At 49.1% G+C, this 18,607-nt stretch overlaps 48 non-coding genes and 3 pseudogenes across 48 annotated transcripts; all 51 read right to left on the reverse strand.

Moving 5' to 3' along the window:
- Positions 1–37: 37 nt before the first annotated feature.
- LOC149765065 (5S ribosomal RNA) lies at positions 38–156 on the reverse strand. The gene has a single exon (XR_016402566.1). It is a non-coding gene; the product is annotated as a 5S ribosomal RNA (ribosomal RNA).
- Positions 157–403: 247 nt separating this feature from the next.
- LOC149765066 (5S ribosomal RNA) lies at positions 404–522 on the reverse strand. Its single transcript, XR_016402185.1, has one exon. It is a non-coding gene; the product is annotated as a 5S ribosomal RNA (ribosomal RNA).
- A 246-nt stretch (positions 523–768) lies between these two features.
- Positions 769–887, reverse strand: LOC149765067 (5S ribosomal RNA). The gene has a single exon (XR_016402294.1). It is a non-coding gene; the product is annotated as a 5S ribosomal RNA (ribosomal RNA).
- Positions 888–1,134: 247 nt separating this feature from the next.
- On the reverse strand, positions 1,135–1,253 carry LOC149765068 (5S ribosomal RNA). Its single transcript, XR_016412407.1, has one exon. It is a non-coding gene; the product is annotated as a 5S ribosomal RNA (ribosomal RNA).
- Positions 1,254–1,499: 246 nt separating this feature from the next.
- Positions 1,500–1,618, reverse strand: LOC149765069 (5S ribosomal RNA). The gene has a single exon (XR_016403180.1). It is a non-coding gene; the product is annotated as a 5S ribosomal RNA (ribosomal RNA).
- Positions 1,619–1,864: 246 nt separating this feature from the next.
- LOC149765070 (5S ribosomal RNA) lies at positions 1,865–1,983 on the reverse strand. Its single transcript, XR_016408288.1, has one exon. It is a non-coding gene; the product is annotated as a 5S ribosomal RNA (ribosomal RNA).
- Positions 1,984–2,229: 246 nt separating this feature from the next.
- LOC149765071 (5S ribosomal RNA) lies at positions 2,230–2,348 on the reverse strand. The gene has a single exon (XR_016402615.1). It is a non-coding gene; the product is annotated as a 5S ribosomal RNA (ribosomal RNA).
- Positions 2,349–2,594: 246 nt separating this feature from the next.
- Positions 2,595–2,713, reverse strand: LOC149765072 (5S ribosomal RNA). The gene has a single exon (XR_016400995.1). It is a non-coding gene; the product is annotated as a 5S ribosomal RNA (ribosomal RNA).
- Positions 2,714–2,956: 243 nt separating this feature from the next.
- LOC149765073 (5S ribosomal RNA) lies at positions 2,957–3,075 on the reverse strand. The gene has a single exon (XR_016406730.1). It is a non-coding gene; the product is annotated as a 5S ribosomal RNA (ribosomal RNA).
- Positions 3,076–3,321: 246 nt separating this feature from the next.
- On the reverse strand, positions 3,322–3,440 carry LOC149765074 (5S ribosomal RNA). The gene has a single exon (XR_016404547.1). It is a non-coding gene; the product is annotated as a 5S ribosomal RNA (ribosomal RNA).
- Positions 3,441–3,687: 247 nt separating this feature from the next.
- Positions 3,688–3,806, reverse strand: LOC149765075 (5S ribosomal RNA). The gene has a single exon (XR_016412408.1). It is a non-coding gene; the product is annotated as a 5S ribosomal RNA (ribosomal RNA).
- Positions 3,807–4,053: 247 nt separating this feature from the next.
- LOC149765076 (5S ribosomal RNA) lies at positions 4,054–4,172 on the reverse strand. Its single transcript, XR_016412409.1, has one exon. It is a non-coding gene; the product is annotated as a 5S ribosomal RNA (ribosomal RNA).
- Positions 4,173–4,418: 246 nt separating this feature from the next.
- On the reverse strand, positions 4,419–4,537 carry LOC149765077 (5S ribosomal RNA). Its single transcript, XR_016404315.1, has one exon. It is a non-coding gene; the product is annotated as a 5S ribosomal RNA (ribosomal RNA).
- Positions 4,538–4,783: 246 nt separating this feature from the next.
- LOC149765078 (5S ribosomal RNA) lies at positions 4,784–4,902 on the reverse strand. The gene has a single exon (XR_016406704.1). It is a non-coding gene; the product is annotated as a 5S ribosomal RNA (ribosomal RNA).
- A 246-nt stretch (positions 4,903–5,148) lies between these two features.
- Positions 5,149–5,267, reverse strand: LOC149765079 (5S ribosomal RNA). Its single transcript, XR_016403566.1, has one exon. It is a non-coding gene; the product is annotated as a 5S ribosomal RNA (ribosomal RNA).
- A 247-nt stretch (positions 5,268–5,514) lies between these two features.
- Positions 5,515–5,633, reverse strand: LOC149765080 (5S ribosomal RNA). The gene has a single exon (XR_016402567.1). It is a non-coding gene; the product is annotated as a 5S ribosomal RNA (ribosomal RNA).
- A 247-nt stretch (positions 5,634–5,880) lies between these two features.
- On the reverse strand, positions 5,881–5,999 carry LOC149765081 (5S ribosomal RNA). Its single transcript, XR_016412410.1, has one exon. It is a non-coding gene; the product is annotated as a 5S ribosomal RNA (ribosomal RNA).
- A 246-nt stretch (positions 6,000–6,245) lies between these two features.
- On the reverse strand, positions 6,246–6,364 carry LOC149765082 (5S ribosomal RNA). Its single transcript, XR_016406844.1, has one exon. It is a non-coding gene; the product is annotated as a 5S ribosomal RNA (ribosomal RNA).
- A 246-nt stretch (positions 6,365–6,610) lies between these two features.
- Positions 6,611–6,729, reverse strand: LOC149765083 (5S ribosomal RNA; annotated as a pseudogene).
- A 246-nt stretch (positions 6,730–6,975) lies between these two features.
- LOC149765084 (5S ribosomal RNA) lies at positions 6,976–7,094 on the reverse strand. The gene has a single exon (XR_016403567.1). It is a non-coding gene; the product is annotated as a 5S ribosomal RNA (ribosomal RNA).
- Positions 7,095–7,341: 247 nt separating this feature from the next.
- Positions 7,342–7,460, reverse strand: LOC149765085 (5S ribosomal RNA). Its single transcript, XR_016412411.1, has one exon. It is a non-coding gene; the product is annotated as a 5S ribosomal RNA (ribosomal RNA).
- Positions 7,461–7,686: 226 nt separating this feature from the next.
- On the reverse strand, positions 7,687–7,805 carry LOC149765086 (5S ribosomal RNA). The gene has a single exon (XR_016407915.1). It is a non-coding gene; the product is annotated as a 5S ribosomal RNA (ribosomal RNA).
- A 246-nt stretch (positions 7,806–8,051) lies between these two features.
- Positions 8,052–8,170, reverse strand: LOC149765087 (5S ribosomal RNA). The gene has a single exon (XR_016402295.1). It is a non-coding gene; the product is annotated as a 5S ribosomal RNA (ribosomal RNA).
- A 247-nt stretch (positions 8,171–8,417) lies between these two features.
- LOC149765088 (5S ribosomal RNA) lies at positions 8,418–8,536 on the reverse strand. Its single transcript, XR_016404889.1, has one exon. It is a non-coding gene; the product is annotated as a 5S ribosomal RNA (ribosomal RNA).
- Positions 8,537–8,782: 246 nt separating this feature from the next.
- Positions 8,783–8,901, reverse strand: LOC149765089 (5S ribosomal RNA). Its single transcript, XR_016411303.1, has one exon. It is a non-coding gene; the product is annotated as a 5S ribosomal RNA (ribosomal RNA).
- Positions 8,902–9,148: 247 nt separating this feature from the next.
- LOC149765090 (5S ribosomal RNA) lies at positions 9,149–9,267 on the reverse strand. The gene has a single exon (XR_016412412.1). It is a non-coding gene; the product is annotated as a 5S ribosomal RNA (ribosomal RNA).
- A 246-nt stretch (positions 9,268–9,513) lies between these two features.
- LOC149765091 (5S ribosomal RNA) lies at positions 9,514–9,632 on the reverse strand. Its single transcript, XR_016404316.1, has one exon. It is a non-coding gene; the product is annotated as a 5S ribosomal RNA (ribosomal RNA).
- A 246-nt stretch (positions 9,633–9,878) lies between these two features.
- Positions 9,879–9,997, reverse strand: LOC149765092 (5S ribosomal RNA). Its single transcript, XR_016408279.1, has one exon. It is a non-coding gene; the product is annotated as a 5S ribosomal RNA (ribosomal RNA).
- Positions 9,998–10,243: 246 nt separating this feature from the next.
- On the reverse strand, positions 10,244–10,362 carry LOC149765093 (5S ribosomal RNA). Its single transcript, XR_016403568.1, has one exon. It is a non-coding gene; the product is annotated as a 5S ribosomal RNA (ribosomal RNA).
- Positions 10,363–10,609: 247 nt separating this feature from the next.
- On the reverse strand, positions 10,610–10,728 carry LOC149765094 (5S ribosomal RNA). Its single transcript, XR_016402568.1, has one exon. It is a non-coding gene; the product is annotated as a 5S ribosomal RNA (ribosomal RNA).
- A 247-nt stretch (positions 10,729–10,975) lies between these two features.
- LOC149765095 (5S ribosomal RNA) lies at positions 10,976–11,094 on the reverse strand. Its single transcript, XR_016412414.1, has one exon. It is a non-coding gene; the product is annotated as a 5S ribosomal RNA (ribosomal RNA).
- A 246-nt stretch (positions 11,095–11,340) lies between these two features.
- On the reverse strand, positions 11,341–11,459 carry LOC149765096 (5S ribosomal RNA). Its single transcript, XR_016404317.1, has one exon. It is a non-coding gene; the product is annotated as a 5S ribosomal RNA (ribosomal RNA).
- Positions 11,460–11,705: 246 nt separating this feature from the next.
- LOC149765097 (5S ribosomal RNA) lies at positions 11,706–11,824 on the reverse strand. Its single transcript, XR_016408280.1, has one exon. It is a non-coding gene; the product is annotated as a 5S ribosomal RNA (ribosomal RNA).
- Positions 11,825–12,070: 246 nt separating this feature from the next.
- LOC149765098 (5S ribosomal RNA) lies at positions 12,071–12,189 on the reverse strand. The gene has a single exon (XR_016403569.1). It is a non-coding gene; the product is annotated as a 5S ribosomal RNA (ribosomal RNA).
- A 247-nt stretch (positions 12,190–12,436) lies between these two features.
- Positions 12,437–12,555, reverse strand: LOC149765099 (5S ribosomal RNA). The gene has a single exon (XR_016402569.1). It is a non-coding gene; the product is annotated as a 5S ribosomal RNA (ribosomal RNA).
- A 247-nt stretch (positions 12,556–12,802) lies between these two features.
- LOC149765100 (5S ribosomal RNA) lies at positions 12,803–12,921 on the reverse strand. Its single transcript, XR_016412415.1, has one exon. It is a non-coding gene; the product is annotated as a 5S ribosomal RNA (ribosomal RNA).
- Positions 12,922–13,167: 246 nt separating this feature from the next.
- LOC149765101 (5S ribosomal RNA) lies at positions 13,168–13,286 on the reverse strand. Its single transcript, XR_016406845.1, has one exon. It is a non-coding gene; the product is annotated as a 5S ribosomal RNA (ribosomal RNA).
- Positions 13,287–13,532: 246 nt separating this feature from the next.
- LOC149765102 (5S ribosomal RNA) lies at positions 13,533–13,651 on the reverse strand (annotated as a pseudogene).
- Positions 13,652–13,897: 246 nt separating this feature from the next.
- Positions 13,898–14,016, reverse strand: LOC149765103 (5S ribosomal RNA). The gene has a single exon (XR_016403571.1). It is a non-coding gene; the product is annotated as a 5S ribosomal RNA (ribosomal RNA).
- Positions 14,017–14,263: 247 nt separating this feature from the next.
- Positions 14,264–14,382, reverse strand: LOC149765104 (5S ribosomal RNA). The gene has a single exon (XR_016412416.1). It is a non-coding gene; the product is annotated as a 5S ribosomal RNA (ribosomal RNA).
- Positions 14,383–14,625: 243 nt separating this feature from the next.
- Positions 14,626–14,744, reverse strand: LOC149765105 (5S ribosomal RNA). Its single transcript, XR_016407905.1, has one exon. It is a non-coding gene; the product is annotated as a 5S ribosomal RNA (ribosomal RNA).
- A 246-nt stretch (positions 14,745–14,990) lies between these two features.
- On the reverse strand, positions 14,991–15,109 carry LOC149765106 (5S ribosomal RNA; annotated as a pseudogene).
- Positions 15,110–15,355: 246 nt separating this feature from the next.
- Positions 15,356–15,474, reverse strand: LOC149765107 (5S ribosomal RNA). Its single transcript, XR_016403572.1, has one exon. It is a non-coding gene; the product is annotated as a 5S ribosomal RNA (ribosomal RNA).
- A 247-nt stretch (positions 15,475–15,721) lies between these two features.
- On the reverse strand, positions 15,722–15,840 carry LOC149765108 (5S ribosomal RNA). The gene has a single exon (XR_016412417.1). It is a non-coding gene; the product is annotated as a 5S ribosomal RNA (ribosomal RNA).
- Positions 15,841–16,083: 243 nt separating this feature from the next.
- Positions 16,084–16,202, reverse strand: LOC149765109 (5S ribosomal RNA). The gene has a single exon (XR_016407916.1). It is a non-coding gene; the product is annotated as a 5S ribosomal RNA (ribosomal RNA).
- A 246-nt stretch (positions 16,203–16,448) lies between these two features.
- LOC149765110 (5S ribosomal RNA) lies at positions 16,449–16,567 on the reverse strand. The gene has a single exon (XR_016407678.1). It is a non-coding gene; the product is annotated as a 5S ribosomal RNA (ribosomal RNA).
- Positions 16,568–16,813: 246 nt separating this feature from the next.
- Positions 16,814–16,932, reverse strand: LOC149765111 (5S ribosomal RNA). Its single transcript, XR_016406836.1, has one exon. It is a non-coding gene; the product is annotated as a 5S ribosomal RNA (ribosomal RNA).
- A 246-nt stretch (positions 16,933–17,178) lies between these two features.
- LOC149765112 (5S ribosomal RNA) lies at positions 17,179–17,297 on the reverse strand. Its single transcript, XR_016412418.1, has one exon. It is a non-coding gene; the product is annotated as a 5S ribosomal RNA (ribosomal RNA).
- A 243-nt stretch (positions 17,298–17,540) lies between these two features.
- LOC149765113 (5S ribosomal RNA) lies at positions 17,541–17,659 on the reverse strand. The gene has a single exon (XR_016401923.1). It is a non-coding gene; the product is annotated as a 5S ribosomal RNA (ribosomal RNA).
- A 246-nt stretch (positions 17,660–17,905) lies between these two features.
- Positions 17,906–18,024, reverse strand: LOC149765114 (5S ribosomal RNA). Its single transcript, XR_016404323.1, has one exon. It is a non-coding gene; the product is annotated as a 5S ribosomal RNA (ribosomal RNA).
- A 247-nt stretch (positions 18,025–18,271) lies between these two features.
- On the reverse strand, positions 18,272–18,390 carry LOC149765115 (5S ribosomal RNA). Its single transcript, XR_016412419.1, has one exon. It is a non-coding gene; the product is annotated as a 5S ribosomal RNA (ribosomal RNA).
- Between the last annotated feature and the right edge of the window lie 217 nt (positions 18,391–18,607).

Genomic DNA, 18,607 nt, shown 5'->3' on the forward strand with positions numbered 1-18,607 from the left:
TATTATCAAAAAATAAAAAAGCGGGCAAAAAATAAAAAGGGTGCAACACGAGGACTTCCCAGGGGGTCACCCATCCTAGTACTACTCTCGCCCAAGCACGCTTAACTGCGAAGTTCTGATGGGATCCGGTGCATTAGTGCTGGTATGATCGCACCCACGATATGCCCTTCGAAACTCCCTTTTATGACAAAGCAGCAGACCTCGACCGCCCGAGACATTCGCGCTGCCGGGGCCGTTCTGGCGTAGGATTCAACGCGCTGGTCCCGCTATGCGGCATGGCACCGCCAGTCTCCGGACTCAGTTTATTGTCGGGGGAAAAAAATTATCCGAAAAGGAAAAGCCAAAAGCCAAAAAATTAAAAATAAATATTATCAAAAAATAAAAAAGCGGGCAAAAAATAAAAAGGGTGCAACACGAGGACTTCCCAGGGGGTCACCCATCCTAGTACTACTCTCGCCCAAGCACGCTTAACTGCGGAGTTCTGATGGGATCCGGTGCATTAGTGCTGGTATGATCGCAACCATGACATGCCCATCGAAACACCCTTTTATGACAAAGCAGCAGACCTCGACGGCCCGAGACATTCGCGCTGCCGGGGCCGTTCTGGCGTAGGATTCAACGCGCTGTTCCGCTATGCGGCATGGCACCGCGAGTCTCTGGACTCAGTTTATTTTCGGGGGAAAAAAATTATCCGAAGAGGAAAAGCCAAAAGCCGAAAAATTAAAAATAAATGTTATCAAAAAATAAAAAAGCGGGCAAAAAATAAAAGGGGTGCAACACGAGGACTTCCCAGGGGGTCACCCATCCTAGTACTACTCTCGCCCAAGCACGCTTAACTGCGAAGTTCTGATGGGATCCGGTGCATTAGTGCTGGTATGATCGCACCCATGATATGCCCTTCGAAACTCCCTTTTATGACAAAGCAGCAGACCTCGACCGCCCGAGACATTCGCGCTGCCGGGGCCGTTCTGGCGTAGGATTCAACGCGCTGGTCCCGCTATGCGGCATGGCACCGCCAGTCTCCGGACTCAGTTTATTGTCGGGGGAAAAAAATTATCCGAAAAGGAAAAGCCAAAAGCCAAAAAATTAAAAATAAATATTATCAAAAAATAAAAAAGCGGGCAAAAAATAAAAAGGGTGCAACACGAGGACTTCCCAGGGGGTCACCCATCCTAGTACTACTCTCGCCCAAGCACGCTTAACTGCGGAGTTCTGATGGGATCCGGTGCATTAGTGCTGGTATGATCGCACCCAAGACATGCCCTTCGAAACTCCCTTTTATGACAAAGCAGCAGACCTCGACGGCCCGAGACATTCGCGCTGCCGGGGCCGTTCTGGCGTAGGATTCAACACGCTGTTCCGCTATGCGGCATGGCACCGCCAGTCTCCGGACTCAGTTTATTTTCGGGGAAAAAAAATTATCCGAAGAGGAAAAGACAAAAGCCGAAAAATAAAAAATAAATGTTATCAAAAAATAAAAAAGCGGGCAAAAAATAAAAGGGGTGCAACACGAGGACTTCCCAGGGGGTCACCCATTCTAGTACTACTCTCGCCCAAGCACGCTTAACTGCAGAGTTCTGATGGGATCCGGTGCATTAGTGCTGGTATGATCGCACCCATGACATGCCCTTCGAAACTCCCTTTTATGACAAAGCAGCAGACCTCGACGGCCCGAGACATTCGCGCTGCCGGGGCCGTTCTGGCGTATGATTCAACGCGCTGTTCCGCTATGCGGCATGGCACCGCCAGTCTCCGGACTCAGTTTATTTTCGGGGGGAAAAAATTATCCGAAGAGGAAAAGCCAAAAGCCAAAAAATTAAAAATAAATATTATCAAAAAATAAAAAAGCGGGCAAAAAATAAAAAGGGCGCAACACGAGGACTTCCCAGGGGGTTACCCATCCTAGTACTTCTCTCGCCCAAGCACGCTTAACTGCGGAGTTATGATGGGATCCGGTGCATTAGTGCTGGTATGATCGCACCCATGACATGCCCTTCGAAACTCCCTTTTATGACAAAGCAGCAGACCGCGACGGCACGAGACATTCGCGCTGACGGGGCCGTTCTGGCGTAGGATTCAACGCGCTGTTCCGCTATGCGGCATGGCACCGCCAGTCTCCGGACTCAGTTTATTTTCGGAAAAAAAAAATTATCCGAAGAGGAAAAGCCAAAAGCCGAAAAATTAAAAATAAATATTATCAAAAAATAAAAAAGCGGGCAAAAAATAAAAAGAGTGCAACACGAGGACTTCCCAGGGGGTCACCCATCCTAGTACTACTCTCGCCCAAGCACGCTTAACTGCAGAGTTCTGATGGGATCCGGTGCATTAGTGCTGGTATGATCGCACCCATGACATGCCCATGGAAACACCCTTTTATGACAAAGCAGCAGACCTCGACGGCCCGAGACAATTGCGCTGCCGGGGCCGTTCTGGCGTAGGATTCAACGCGCTGTTCCGCTATGCGGCATGGCACCGCGAGTCTCTGGACTCAGTTTATTTTCGGGGGAAAAAAATTATCCGAAGAGGAAAAGCCAAAAGCCGAAAAATTAAAAATAAATATTATCAAAAAATAAAAAAGCGGGCAAAAAATAAAAAGGGTGCAACACGAGGACTTCCCAGGGGGTCACCCATCCTAGTACTACTCTCGCCCAAGCACGCTTAACTTCGGAGTTCTGAGGGGATCCGGTGCATTAGTGCTGGTATGATCGCACCCAAGACATGCCCTTCGAAACTCCCTTTTATGACAAAGCAGCAGACCTCGACGGCCCGAGACATTCGCGCTGCCGGGGCCGTTCTGGCGTAGGATTCAACACGCTGTTCCGCTATGCGGCATGGCACCGCCAGTCTCCGGACTCAGTTTATTTTCGGAGGAAAAAAATTATCCGAAGAGGAAAAGACAAAAGCCGAAAAATAAAAAATAAATGTTATCAAAAAATAAAAAAGCGGGCAAAAAATAAAGGTGCAACACGAGGAGTTCCCAGGGGGTCACCCATCCTAGTACTACTCTCGCCCAAGTACGCTTAACTGCAGAGTTCTGATGGGATCCGGTGCATTAGTGCTGGTATGATCGCACCCATGACATGCCCATCGAAACACCCTTTTATGACAAAGCAGCAGACCTCGACGGCCCGAGACATTCGCGCTGCCGGGGCCGTTCTGGCGTAGGATTCAACGCGCTGTTCCGCTATGCGGCATGGCACCGCGAGTCTCTGGACTCAGTTTATTTTCGGGGGAAAAAAATTATCCGAAGAGGAAAAGCCAAAAGCCGAAAAATTAAAAATAAATGTTATCAAAAAATAAAAAAGCGGGCAAAAAATAAAAGGGGTGCAACACGAGGACTTCCCAGGGGGTCACCCATCCTAGTACTACTCTCGCCCAAGCACGCTTAACTGCGAAGTTCTGATGGGATCCGGTGCATTAGTGCTGGCATGATCGCACCCATGATATGCCCTTCGAAACTCCCTTTTATGACAAAGCAGCAGACCTCGACCGCCCGAGACATTCGCGCTGCCGGGGCCGTTCTGGCGTAGGATTCAACGCGCTGGTCCCGCTATGCGGCATGGCACCGCCAGTCTCCGGACTCAGTTTATTGTCGGGGGAAAAAAATTATCCGAAAAGGAAAAGCCAAAAGCCAAAAAATTAAAAATAAATATTATCAAAAAATAAAAAAGCGGGCAAAAAATAAAAAGGGTGCAACACGAGGACTTCCCAGGGGGTCACCCATCCTAGTACTACTCTCGCCCAAGCACGCTTAACTGCGGAGTTCTGATGGGATCCGGTGCATTAGTGCTGGTATGATCGCACCCATGATATGCCCTTCGAAACTCCCTTTTATGACAAAGCAGCAGACCTCGACCGCCAGAGACATTCGCGCTGCCGGGGCCGTTCTGGCGTAGGATTCAACGCGCTGGTCCCGCTATGCGGCATGGCACCGCCAGTCTCCGGACTCAGTTTATTGTCGGGGGAAAAAAATTATCCGAAAAGGAAAAGCCAAAAGCCAAAAAATTAAAAATAAATATTATCAAAAAATAAAAAAGCAGGCAAAAAATAAAAAGGGTGCAACACGAGGACTTCCCAGGGGGTCACCCATCCTAGTACTACTCTCGCCCAAGCACGCTTAACTGCGGAGTTCTGATGGGATCCGGTGCATTAGTGCTGGTATGATCGCACCCAAGACATGCCCTTCGAAACTCCCTTTTATGACAAAGCAGCAGACCTCGACGGCCCGAGACATTCGCGCTGCCGGGGCCGTTCTGGCGTAGGATTCAACACGCTGTTCCGCTATGCGGCATAGCACCGCCAGTCTCCGGACTCAGTTTATTTTCGGGGAAAAAAAATTATCCGAAGAGGAAAAGACAAAAGCCGAAAAATAAAAAATAAATGTTATCAAAAAATAAAAAAGCGGGCAAAAAATAAAAGGGGTGCAACACGAGGACTTCCCAGGGGGTCACCCATCCTAGTACTACTCTCGCCCAAGCACGCTTAACTGCAGAGTTCTGATGGGATCCGGTGCATTAGTGCTGATATGATCGCACCCATGACATTCCCTTCGAAACTCCCTTTTATGACAAAGCAGCAGACCTCGACGGCCCGAGACATTCGCGCTGCCGGGGCCGTTCTGGCGTATGATTCAACGCGCTGTTCCGCTATGCGGCATGGCACCGCCAGTCTCCGGACTCAGTTTATTTTCGGGGGGAAAAAATTATCCGAAGAGAAAAAGCCAAAAGCCAAAAAATTAAAAATAAATATTATCAAAAAATAAAAAAGCGGGCAAAAAATAAAAAGGGTGCAACACGAGGACTTCCCAGGGGGTCACCCATCCTAGTACTTCTCTCGCCCAAGCACGCTTAACTGCGGAGTTATGATGGGATCCGGTGCATTAGTGCTGGTATGATCGCACCCATGACATGCCCTTCGAAACTCCCTTTTATGACAAAGCAGCAGACCGCGACGGCACGAGACATTCGCGCTGCCGGAGCCGTTCTGGCGTAGGATTCAACGCGCTGTTCCGCTATGCGGCATGGCACCGCCAGTCTCCGGACTCAGTTTATTTTCGGAAAAAAAAAATTATCCGAAGAGGAAAAGCCAAAAGCCGAAAAATTAAAAATAAATATTATCGAAAAATAAAAAAGCGGGCAAAAAATAAAAAGAGTGCAACACGAGGACTTCCCAGGGGGTCACCCATCCTAGTACTACTCTCGCCCAAGCACGCTTAACTGCGGAGTTCTGATGGGATCCGGTGCATTAGTGCTGGTACGATCGCACCCATGACATGCCCTTCGAAACTCCCTTTTATGACAAAGCAGCAGACCTCGACGGCCCGAGACATTCACGCTGCCGGGGCCGTTCCGGCGTAGGATTCAACGCGCTGGTCCCGCTATGCGGCATGGCACCGCCAGTCTCCGGACTCAGTTTATTGTCGGAGGAAAAAAATTATCCGAAAAGGAAAAGCCAAAAGCCGAAAAATTAAAAATAAATATTATCAAAAAATAAAAAAGCGGGCAAAAAATAAAAAGGGTGCAACACGAGGACTTCCCAGGGGGTCACCCATCCTAGTACTACTCTCGCCCAAGCACGCTTAACTGCGAAGTTCTGATGGGATCCGGTGCATTAGTGCTGGTATGATCGCACCCATGATATGCCCTTCGAAACTCCCTTTTATGACAAAGCAGCAGACCTCGACCGCCCGAGACATTCGCGCTGCCGGGGCCGTTCTGGCGTAGGATTCAACGCGCTGGTCCCGCTATGCGGCATGGCACCGCCAGTCTCCGGACTCAGTTTATTGTCGGGGGAAAAAAATTATCCGAAAAGGAAAAGCCAAAAGCCAAAAAATTAAAAATAAATATTATCAAAAAATAAAAAAGCGGGCAAAAAATAAAAAGGGTGCAACACGAGGACTTCCCAGGGGGTCACCCATCCTAGTACTACTCTCGCCCAAGCACGCTTAACTGCGGAGTTCTGATGGGATCCGGTGCATTAGTGCTGGTATGATCGCACCCAAGACATGCCCTTCGAAACTCCCTTTTATGACAAAGCAGCAGACCTCGACGGCCCGAGACATTCGCGCTGCCGGGGCCGTTCTGGCGTAGGATTCAACACGCTGTTCCGCTATGCGGCATGGCACCGCCAGTCTCCGGACTCAGTTTATTTTCGGGGAAAAAAAATTATCCGAAGAGGAAAAGACAAAAGCCGAAAAATAAAAAATAAATGTTATCAAAAAATAAAAATGCGGGCAAAAAATAAAAGGGGTGCAACACGAGGACTTCCTAGGGGGTCACCCATCCTAGTACTACTCTCGCCCAAGCACGCTTAACTGCAGAGTTCTGATGGGATCCGGTGCATTAGTGCTGATATGATCGCACCCATGACATGCCCTTCGAAACTCCCTTTTATGACAAAGCAGCAGACCTCGACGGCCCGAGACATTCGCGCTGCCGGGGCCGTTCTGGCGTATGATTCAACGCGCTGTTCCGCTATGCGGCATGGCACCGCCAGTCTCCGGACTCAGTTTATTTTCGGGGGGAAAAAATTATCCGAAGAGAAAAAGCCAAAAGCCAAAAAATTAAAAATAAATATTATCAAAAAATAAAAAAGCGGGCAAAAAATAAAAAGGGTGCAACACGAGGACTTCCCAGGGGGTCGCCCATCCTAGTACTTCTCTCGCCCAAGCACGCTTAACTGCGGAGTTATGATGGGATCCGCTGCATTAGTGCTGGTATGATCGCACCCATGACATGCCCTTCGAAACTCCCTTTTATGACAAAGCAGCAGACCGCGACGGCACGAGACATTCGCGCTGCCGGGGCCGTTCTGGCGTAGGATTCAACGCGCTGTTCCGCTATGCGGCATGGCACCGCCAGTCTCCGGACTCAGTTTATTTTCGGGAAAAAAAAATTATCCGAAGAGGAAAAGCCAAAAGCCGAAAAATTAAAAATAAATACTATCAAAAAATAAAAAAGCGGGCAAAAAATAAAAAGAGTGCAACACGAGGACTTCCCAGGGGGTCACCCATCCTAGTACTACTCTCGCCCAAGCACGCTTAACTGCGGAGTTCTGATGGGATCCGGTGCATTAGTGCTGGTACGATCGCACCCATGACATGCCCTTCGAAACTCCCTTTTATGACAAAGCAGCAGACCTCGACGGCCCGAGACATTCACGCTGCCGGGGCCGTTCCGGCGTAGGATTCAACGCGCTGGTCCCGCTATGCGGCATGGCACCGCCAGTCTCCGGGCTCAGTTTATTGTCGGAGGAAAAAAATTATCCGAAGAGGAAAAGCCAAAAGCCGAAAAATTAAAAATAAATATTATCAAAAAATAAAAAAGCGGGCAAAAAATAAAAAGGGTGCAACACGAGGACTTCCCAGGGGGTCACCCATCCTAGTACTACTCTCGCCCAAGCACGCTTAACTGCGGAGTTCTGATGGGATCCGGTGCATTAGTGCTGGTATGATCGCACCCAAGACATGCCCTTCGAAACTCCCTTTTATGACAAAGCAGCAGACCTCGACGGCCCGAGACATTCGCGCTGCCGGGGCCGTTCTGGCGTAGGATTCAACACGCTGTTCCGCTATGCGGCATGGCACCGCCAGTCTCCGGACTCAGTTTATTTTCGGAGGAAAAAAATTATCCGAAGAGGAAAAGACAAAAGCCGAAAAATAAAAAATAAAAAAGCGGGCAAAAAATAAAGGTGCAACACGAGGACTTCCCAGGGGGTCACCCGTCCTAGTACTACTCTCGCCCAAGCACGCTTAACTGCAGAGTTCTGATGGGATCCGGTGCATTAGTGCTGGTATGATCGCAACCATAACATGCCCATCGAAACACCCTTTTATGACAAAGCAGCAGACCTCGACGGCCCGAGACATTCGCGCTGCCGGGGCCGTTCTGGCGTAGGATTCAACGCGCTGTTCCGCTATGCGGCATGGCACCGCGAGTCTCTGGACTCAGTTTATTTTCGGGGGAAAAAAATTATCCGAAGAGGAAAAGCCAAAAGCCGAAAAATTAAAAATAAATGTTATCAAAAAATAAAAAAGCGGGCAAAAAATAAAAGGGGTGCAACACGAGGACTTCCCAGGGGGTCACCCATCCTAGTACTACTCTCGCCCAAGCACGCTTAACTGCGAAGTTCTGATGGGATCCGGTGCATTAGTGCTGGTATGATCGCACCCATGATATGCCCTTCGAAACTCCCTTTTATGACAAAGCAGCAGACCTCGACCGCCCGAGACATTCGCGCTGCCGGGGCCGTTCTGGCGTAGGATTCAACGCGCTGGTCCCGCTATGCGGCATGGCACCGCCAGTCTCCGGACTCAGTTTATTGTCGGGGGAAAAAAATTATCCGAAAAGGAAAAGCCAAAAGCCAAAAAATTAAAAATAAATATTATCAAAAAATAAAAAAGCGGGCAAAAAATAAAAAGGGTGCAACACGAGGACTTCCCAGGGGGTCACCCATCCTAGTACTACTCTCGCCCAAGCACGCTTAACTGCGGAGTTTTGATGGGATCCGGTGCATTAGTGCTGGTATGATCGCACCCAAGACATGCCCTTCGAAACTCCCTTTTATGACAAAGCAGCAGACCTCGACGGCCCGAGACATTCGCGCTGCCGGGGCCGTTCTGGCGTAGGATTCAACACGCTGTTCCGCTATGCGGCATGGCACCGCCAGTCTCCGGACTCAGTTTATTTTCGGGGAAAAAAAATTATCCGAAGAGGAAAAGACAAAAGCCGAAAAATAAAAAATAAATGTTATCAAAAAATAAAAAAGCGGGCAAAAAATAAAAGGGGTGCAACACGAGGACTTCCCAGGGGGTCACCCATCCTAGTACTACTCTCGCCCAAGCACGCTTAACTGCGGAGTTCTGATGGGATCCGGTGCATTAGTGCTGGTATGATCGCACCCATGATATGCCCTTCGAAACTCCCTTTTATGACAAAGCAGCAGACCTCGACCGCCCGAGACATTCGCGCTGCCGGGGCCGTTCTGGCGTAGGATTCAACGCGCTGGTCCCGCTATGCGGCATGGCACCGCCAGTCTCCGGACTCAGTTTATTGTCGGGGGAAAAAAATTATCCGAAAAGGAAAAGCCAAAAGCCAAAAAATTAAAAATAAATATTATCAAAAAATAAAAAAGCAGGCAAAAAATAAAAAGGGTGCAACACGAGGACTTCCCAGGGGGTCACCCATCCTAGTACTACTCTCGCCCAAGCACGCTTAACTGCGGAGTTCTGATGGGATCCGGTGCATTAGTGCTGGTATGATCGCACCCAAGACATGCCCTTCGAAACTCCCTTTTATGACAAAGCAGCAGACCTCGACGGCCCGAGACATTCGCGCTGCCGGGGCCGTTCTGGCGTAGGATTCAACACGCTGTTCCGCTATGCGGCATAGCACCGCCAGTCTCCGGACTCAGTTTATTTTCGGGGAAAAAAAATTATCCGAAGAGGAAAAGACAAAAGCCGAAAAATAAAAAATAAATGTTATCAAAAAATAAAAAAGCGGGCAAAAAATAAAAGGGGTGCAACACGAGGACTTCCCAGGGGGTCACCCATCCTAGTACTACTCTCGCCCAAGCACGCTTAACTGCAGAGTTCTGATGGGATCCGGTGCATTAGTGCTGATATGATCGCACCCATGACATGCCCTTCGAAACTCCCTTTTATGACAAAGCAGCAGACCTCGACGGCCCGAGACATTCGCGCTGCCGGGGCCGTTCTGGCGTATGATTCAACGCGCTGTTCCGCTATGCGGCATGGCACCGCCAGTCTCCGGACTCAGTTTATTTTCGGGGGGAAAAAATTATCCGAAGAGAAAAAGCCAAAAGCCAAAAAATTAAAAATAAATATTATCAAAAAATAAAAAAGCGGGCAAAAAATAAAAAGGGTGCAACACGAGGACTTCCCAGGGGGTCACCCATCCTAGTACTTCTCTCGCCCAAGCGCGCTTAACTGCGGAGTTATGATGGGATCCGGTGCATTAGTGCTGGTATGATCGCACCCATGACATGCCCTTCGAAACTCCCTTTTATGACAAAGCAGCAGACCGCGACGGCACGAGACATTCGCGCTGCCGGGGCCGTTCTGGCGTAGGATTCAACGCGCTGTTCCGCTATGCGGCATGGCACCGCCAGTCTCCGGACTCAGTTTATTTTCGGAAAAAAAAAATTATCCGAAGAGGAAAAGCCAAAAGCCGAAAAATTAAAAATAAATATTATCGAAAAATAAAAAAGCGGGCAAAAAATAAAAAGAGTGCAACACGAGGACTTCCCAGGGGGTCACCCATCCTAGTACTACTCTCGCCCAAGCACGCTTAACTGCGGAGTTCTGATGGGATCCGGTGCATTAGTGCTGGTACGATCGCACCCATGACATGCCCTTCGAAACTCCCTTTTATGACAAAGCAGCAGACCTCGACGGCCCGAGACATTCACGCTGCCGGGGCCGTTCCGGCGTAGGATTCAACGCGCTGGTCCCGCTATGCGGCATGGCACCGCCAGTCTCGGGACTCAGTTTATTGTCGGAGGAAAAAAATTATCCGAAAAGGAAAAGCCAAAAGCCGAAAAATTAAAAATAAATATTATCAAAAAATAAAAAAGCGGGCAAAAAATAAAAAGGGTGCAACACGAGGACTTCCCAGGGGGTCACCCATCCTAGTACTACTCTCGCCCAAGCACGCTTAACTGCGAAGTTCTGATGGGATCCGGTGCATTAGTGCTGGTATGATCGCACCCATGATATGCCCTTCGAAACTCCCTTTTATGACAAAGCAGCAGACCTCGACCGCCCGAGACATTCGCGCTGCCGGGGCCGTTCTGGCGTAGGATTCAACGCGCTGGTCCCGCTATGCGGCATGGCACCGCCAGTCTCCGGACTCAGTTTATTGTCGGGGGAAAAAAATTATCCGAAAAGGAAAAGCCAAAAGCCAAAAAATTAAAAATAAATATTATCAAAAAATAAAAAAGCAGGCAAAAAATAAAAAGGGTGCAACACGAGGACTTCCCAGGGGGTCACCCATCCTAGTACTACTCTCGCCCAAGCACGCTTAACTGCGGAGTTCTGATGGGATCCGGTGCATTAGTGCTGGTATGATCGCACCCAAGACATGCCCTTCGAAACTCCCTTTTATGACAAAGCAGCAGACCTCGACGGCCCGAGACATTCGCGCTGCCGGGGCCGTTCTGGCGTAGGATTCAACACGCTGTTCCGCTATGCGGCATAGCACCGCCAGTCTCCGGACTCAGTTTATTTTCGGGGAAAAAAAATTATCCGAAGAGGAAAAGACAAAAGCCGAAAAATAAAAAATAAATGTTATCAAAAAATAAAAAAGCGGGCAAAAAATAAAAGGGGTGCAACACGAGGACTTCCCAGGGGGTCACCCATCCTAGTACTACTCTCGCCCAAGCACGCTTAACTGCAGAGTTCTGATGGGATCCGGTGCATTAGTGCTGATATGATCGCACCCATGACATGCCCTTCGAAACTCCCTTTTATGACAAAGCAGCAGACCTCGACGGCCCGAGACATTCGCGCTGCCGGGGCCGTTCTGGCGTATGATTCAACGCGCTGTTCCGCTATGCGGCATGGCACCGCCAGTCTCCGGACTCAGTTTATTTTCGGGGGGAAAAAATTATCCGAAGAGAAAAAGCCAAAAGCCAAAAAATTAAAAATAAATATTATCAAAAAATAAAAAAGCGGGCAAAAAATAAAAAGGGTGCAACACGAGGACTTCCCAGGGGGTCACCCATCCTAGTACTTCTCTCGCCCAAGCGCGCTTAACTGCGGAGTTATGATGGGATCCGGTGCATTAGTGCTGGTATGATCGCACCCATGACATGCCCTTCGAAACTCCCTTTTATGACAAAGCAGCAGACCGCGACGGCACGAGACATTCGCGCTGCCGGGGCCGTTCTGGCGTAGGATTCAACGCGCTGTTCCGCTATGCGGCATGGCACCGCCAGTCTCCGGACTCAGTTTATTTTCGGAAAAAAAAAATTATCCGAAGAGGAAAAGCCAAAAGCCGAAAAATTAAAAATAAATATTATCGAAAAATAAAAAAGCGGGCAAAAAATAAAAAGAGTGCAACACGAGGACTTCCCAGGGGGTCACCCATCCTAGTACTACTCTCGCCCAAGCACGCTTAACTGCGGAGTTCTGATGGGATCCGGTGCATTAGTGCTGGTACGATCGCACCCATGACATGCCCTTCGAAACTCCCTTTTATGACAAAGCAGCAGACCTCGACGGCCCGAGACATTCACGCTGCCGGGGCCGTTCCGGCGTAGGATTCAACGCGCTGGTCCCGCTATGCGGCATGGCACCGCCAGTCTCGGGACTCAGTTTATTGTCGGAGGAAAAAAATTATCCGAAAAGGAAAAGCCAAAAGCCGAAAAATTAAAAATAAATATTATCAAAAAATAAAAAAGCGGGCAAAAAATAAAAAGGGTGCAACACGAGGACTTCCCAGGGGGTCACCCATCCTAGTACTACTCTCGCCCAAGCACGCTTAACTGCGAAGTTCTGATGGGATCCGGTGCATTAGTGCTGGTATGATCGCACCCATGATATGCCCTTCGAAACTCCCTTTTATGACAAAGCAGCAGACCTCGACCGCCCGAGACATTCGCGCTGCCGGGGCCGTTCTGGCGTAGGATTCAACGCGCTGGTCCCGCTATGCGGCATGGCACCGCCAGTCTCCGGACTCAGTTTATTGTCGGGGGAAAAAAATTATCCGAAAAGGAAAAGCCAAAAGCCAAAAAATTAAAAATAAATATTATCAAAAAATAAAAAAGCGGGCAAAAAATAAAAAGGGTGCAACACGAGGACTTCCCAGGGGGTCACCCATCCTAGTACTACTCTCGCCCAAGCACGCTTAACTGCGGAGTTCTGATGGGATCCGGTGCATTAGTGCTGGTATGATCGCACCCAAGACATGCCCTTCGAAACTCCCTTTTATGACAAAGCAGCAGACCTCGACGGCCCGAGACATTCGCGCTGCCGGGGCCGTTCTGGCGTAGGATTCAACACGCTGTTCCGCTATGCGGCATGGCACCGCCAGTCTCCGGACTCAGTTTATTTTCGGGGAAAAAAAATTATCCGAAGAGGAAAAGACAAAAGCCGAAAAATAAAAAATAAATGTTATCAAAAAATAAAAATGCGGGCAAAAAATAAAAGGGGTGCAACACGAGGACTTCCTAGGGGGTCACCCATCCTAGTACTACTCTCGCCCAAGCACGCTTAACTGCAGAGTTCTGATGGGATCCGGTGCATTAGTGCTGATATGATCGCACCCATGACATGCCCTTCGAAACTCCCTTTTATGACAAAGCAGCAGACCTCGACGGCCCGAGACATTCGCGCTGCCGGGGCCGTTCTGGCGTATGATTCAACGCGCTGTTCCGCTATGCGGCATGGCACCGCCAGTCTCCGGACTCAGTTTATTTTCGGGGGGAAAAAATTATCCGAAGAGAAAAAGCCAAAAGCCAAAAAATTAAAAATAAATATTATCAAAAAATAAAAAAGCGGGCAAAAAATAAAAAGGGTGCAACACGAGGACTTCCCAGGGGGTCGCCCATCCTAGTACTTCTCTCGCCCAAGCACGCTTAACTGCGGAGTTATGATGGGATCCGCTGCATTAGTGCTGGTATGATCGCACCCATGACATGCCCTTCGAAACTCCCTTTTATGACAAAGCAGCAGACCGCGACGGCACGAGACATTCGCGCTGCCGGGGCCGTTCTGGCGTAGGATTCAACGCGCTGTTCCGCTATGCGGCATGGCACCGCCAGTCTCCGGACTCAGTTTATTTTCGGGAAAAAAAAATTATCCGAAGAGGAAAAGCCAAAAGCCGAAAAATTAAAAATAAATACTATCAAAAAATAAAAAAGCGGGCAAAAAATAAAAAGAGTGCAACACGAGGACTTCCCAGGGGGTCACCCATCCTAGTACTACTCTCGCCCAAGCACGCTTAACTGCGGAGTTCTGATGGGATCCGGTGCATTAGTGCTGGTACGATCGCACCCATGACATGCCCTTCGAAACTCCCTTTTATGACAAAGCAGCAGACCTCGACGGCCCGAGACATTCACGCTGCCGGGGCCGTTCCGGCGTAGGATTCAACGCGCTGGTCCCGCTATGCGGCATGGCACCGCCAGTCTCCGGGCTCAGTTTATTGTCGGAGGAAAAAAATTATCCGAAGAGGAAAAGCCAAAAGCCGAAAAATTAAAAATAAATATTATCAAAAAATAAAAAAGCGGGCAAAAAATAAAAAGGGTGCAACACGAGGACTTCCCAGGGGGTCACCCATCCTAGTACTACTCTCGCCCAAGCACGCTTAACTGCGGAGTTCTGATGGGATCCGGTGCATTAGTGCTGGTATGATCGCACCCAAGACATGCCCTTCGAAACTCCCTTTTATGACAAAGCAGCAGACCTCGACGGCCCGAGACATTCGCGCTGCCGGGGTCGTTCTGGCGTAGGATTCAACACGCTGTTCCGCTATGCGGCATGGCACCGCCAGTCTCCGGACTCAGTTTATTTTCGGAGGAAAAAAATTATCCGAAGAGGAAAAGACAAAAGCCGAAAAATAAAAAATAAATGTTATCAAAAAATAAAAAAGCGGGCAAAAAATAAAGGTGCAACACGAGGACTTCCTAGGGGGTCACCCATCCTAGTACTACTCTCGCCCAAGCACGCTTAACTGCAGAGTTCTGATGGGATCCGGTGCATTAGTGCTGATATGATCGCACCCATGACATGCCCTTCGAAACTCCCTTTTATGACAAAGCAGCAGACCTCGACGGCCCGAGACATTCGCGCTGCCGGGGCCGTTCTGGCGTATGATTCAACGCGCTGTTCCGCTATGCGGCATGGCACCGCCAGTCTCCGGACTCAGTTTATTTTCGGGGGGAAAAAATTATCCGAAGAGAAAAAGCCAAAAGCCAAAAAATTAAAAATAAATATTATCAAAAAATAAAAAAGCGGGCAAAAAATAAAAAGGGTGCAACACGAGGACTTCCCAGGGGGTCGCCCATCCTAGTACTTCTCTCGCCCAAGCACGCTTAACTGCGGAGTTATGATGGGATCCGCTGCATTAGTGCTGGTATGATCGCACCCATGACATGCCCTTCGAAACTCCCTTTTATGACAAAGCAGCAGACCGCGACGGCACGAGACATTCGCGCTGCCGGGGCCGTTCTGGCGTAGGATTCAACGCGCTGTTCCGCTATGCGGCATGGCACCGCCAGTCTCCGGACTCAGTTTATTTTCGGGAAAAAAAAATTATCCGAAGAGGAAAAGCCAAAAGCCGAAAAATTAAAAATAAATACTATCAAAAAATAAAAAAGCGGGCAAAAAATAAAAAGAGTGCAACACGAGGACTTCCCAGGGGGTCACCCATCCTAGTACTACTCTCGCCCAAGCACGCTTAACTGCGGAGTTCTGATGGGATCCGGTGCATTAGTGCTGGTACGATCGCACCCATGACATGCCCTTCGAAACTCCCTTTTATGACAAAGCAGCAGACCTCGACGGCCCGAGACATTCACGCTGCCGGGGCCGTTCCGGCGTAGGATTCAACGCGCTGGTCCCGCTATGCGGCATGGCACCGCCAGTCTCCGGGCTCAGTTTATTGTCGGAGGAAAAAAATTATCCGAAGAGGAAAAGCCAAAAGCCGAAAAATTAAAAATAAATATTATCAAAAAATAAAAAAGCGGGCAAAAAATAAAAAGGGTGCAACACGAGGACTTCCCAGGGGGTCACCCATCCTAGTACTACTCTCGCCCAAGCACGCTTAACTGCGGAGTTCTGATGGGATCCGGTGCATTAGTGCTGGTATGATCGCACCCAAGACATGCCCTTCGAAACTCCCTTTTATGACAAAGCAGCAGACCTCGACGGCCAGAGACATTCGCGCTGCCGGGGCCGTTCTGGCGTAGGATTCAACACGCTGTTCCGCTATGCGGCATGGCACCGCCAGTCTCCGGACTCAGTTTATTTTCGGAGGAAAAAAATTATCCGAAGAGGAAAAGACAAAAGCCGAAAAATAAAAAATAAATGTTATCAAAAAATAAAAAAGCGGGCAAAAAATAAAGGTGCAACACGAGGACTTCCCAGGGGGTCACCCGTCCTAGTACTACTCTCGCCCAAGCACGCTTAACTGCAGAGTTCTGATGGGATCCGGTGCATTAGTGCTGGTATGATCGCAACCATGACATGCCCTTCGAAACTCCCTTTTATGACAAAGCAGCAGACCTCGACGGCCCGAGACATTCGCGCTGCCGGGGCCGTTCTGGCGTATGATTCAACGCGCTGTTCCGCTATGCGGCATGGCACCGCCAGTCTCCGGACTCAGTTTATTTTCGGGGGGAAAAAATTATCCGAAGAGGAAAAGCCAAAAGCCAAAAAATTAAAAATAAATATTATCAAAAAATAAAAAAGCGGGCAAAAAATAAAAAGGGTGCAACACGAGGACTTCCCAGGGGGTTACCCATCCTAGTACTTCTCTCGCCCAAGCACGCTTAACTGCGGAGTTATGATGGGATCCGGTGCATTAGTGCTGGTATGATCGCACCCATGACATGCCCTTCGAAACTCCCTTTTATGACAAAGCAGCAGACCGCGACGGCACGAGACATTCGCGCTGACGGGGCCGTTCTGGCGTAGGATTCAACGCGCTGTTCCGCTATGCGGCATGGCACCGCCAGTCTCCGGACTCAGTTTATTTTCGGGAAAAAAAAATTATCCGAAGAGGAAAAGCCAAAAGCCGAAAAATTAAAAATAAATATTATCAAAAAATAAAAAAGCGGGCAAAAAATAAAAAGAGTGCAACACGAGGACTTCCCAGGGGGTCACCCATCCTAGTACTACTCTCGCCCAAGCACGCTTAACTGCAGAGTTCTGATGGGATCCGGTGCATTAGGGCTGGTATGATTGCACCCATGACATGCCCAAGGAAACACCCTTTTATGACAAAGCAGCAGACCTCGACGGCCCGAGACAATCGCGCTGCCGGGGCCGTTCTGGCGTAGGATTCAACGCGCTGTTCCGCTATGCGGCATGGCACCGCGAGTCTCTGGACTCAGTTTATTTTCGGGAGAAAAAAATTATCCGAAGAGGAAAAGCCAAAAGCCGAAAAATTAAAAATAAATATTATCAAAAAATAAAAAAGCGGGCAAAAAATAAAAAGGGTGCAACACGAGGACTTCCCAGGGGGTCACCCATCCTAGTACTACTCTCGCCCAAGCACGCTTAACTGCGGAGTTCTGATGGGATCCGGTGCATTAGTGCTGGTATGATCGCACCCAAGACATGCCCTTCGAAACTCCCTTTTATGACAAAGCAGCAGACCTCGACGGCCCGAGACATTCGCGCTGCCGGGGCCGTTCTGGCGTAGGATTCAACACGCTGTTCCACTATGCGGCATGGCACCGCCAGTCTCCGGACTCAGTTTATTTTCGGAGAAAAAAAATTATCCGAAGAGGAAAAGACAAAAGCCGAAAAATAAAAAATAAATGTTATCAAAAAATAAAAAAGCGGGCAAAAAATAAAGGTGCAACACGAGGACTTCCCAGGGGGTCACCCATCCTAGTACTACTCTCGCCCAAGCACGCTTAACTGCAGAGTTCTGATGGGATCCGGTGCATTAGTGCTGGTATGATCGCACCTATGACATGCCCATCGAAACACCCTTTTATGACAAAGCAGCAGACCTCGACGGCCCGAGACATTCGCGCTGCCGGGGCCGTTCTGGCGTAGGATTCAACGCGCTGTTCCGCTATGCGGCATGGCACCGCGAGTCTCTGGACTCAGTTTATTTTCGGGGGAAAAAAATTATCCGAAGAGAAAAAGCCAAAAGCCGAAAAATTAAAAATAAATGTTATCAAAAAATAAAAAAGCGGGCAAAAAATAAAAGGGGTGCAACACGAGGACTTCCCAGGGGGTCACCCATCCTAGTACTACTCTCGCCCAAGCACGCTTAACTGCGAAGTTCAGATGGGATCCGGTGCATTAGTGCTGGCATGATCGCACCCATGATATGCCCTTCGAAACTCCCTTTTATGACAAAGCAGCAGACCTCGACCGCCCGAGACATTCGCGCTGCCGGGGCCGTTCTGGCGTAGGATTCAATGCGCTGGTCCCGCTATGCGGCATGGCACCGCCAGTCTCCGGACTCAGTTTATTGTCGGGGGAAAAAAATTATCCGAAAAGGAAAAGCCAAAAGCCAAAAAATTAAAAATAAATATTATCAAAAAATAAAAAAGCGGGCAAAAAATAAAAAGGGTGCAACACGAGGACTTCCCAGGGGGTCACCCATCCTAGTACTACTCTCGCCCAAGCACGCTTAACTGCGGAGTTCTGATGGGATCCGGTGCATTAGTGCTGGTATGATCGCACCCAAGACATGCCCTTCGAAACTCCCTTTTATGACAAAGCAGCAGACCTCGACGGCCCGAGACATTCGCGCTGCCGGGGCCGTTCTGGCGTAGGATTCAACACGCTGTTCCGCTATGCGGCATGGCACCGCCAGTCTCCGGACTCAGTTTATTTTCGGGGAAAAAAAATTATCCGAAGAGGAAAAGACAAAAGCCGAAAAATAAAAAATAAATGTTATCA

Source organism: Phoenix dactylifera, chromosome 4, assembly GCF_051530095.1.
Source record: "Phoenix dactylifera cultivar Ajwa chromosome 4, Ajwa_hap1_PhDact_Kaust_v1.1, whole genome shotgun sequence".
NCBI lineage: Eukaryota > Viridiplantae > Streptophyta > Magnoliopsida > Arecales > Arecaceae > Phoenix > Phoenix dactylifera.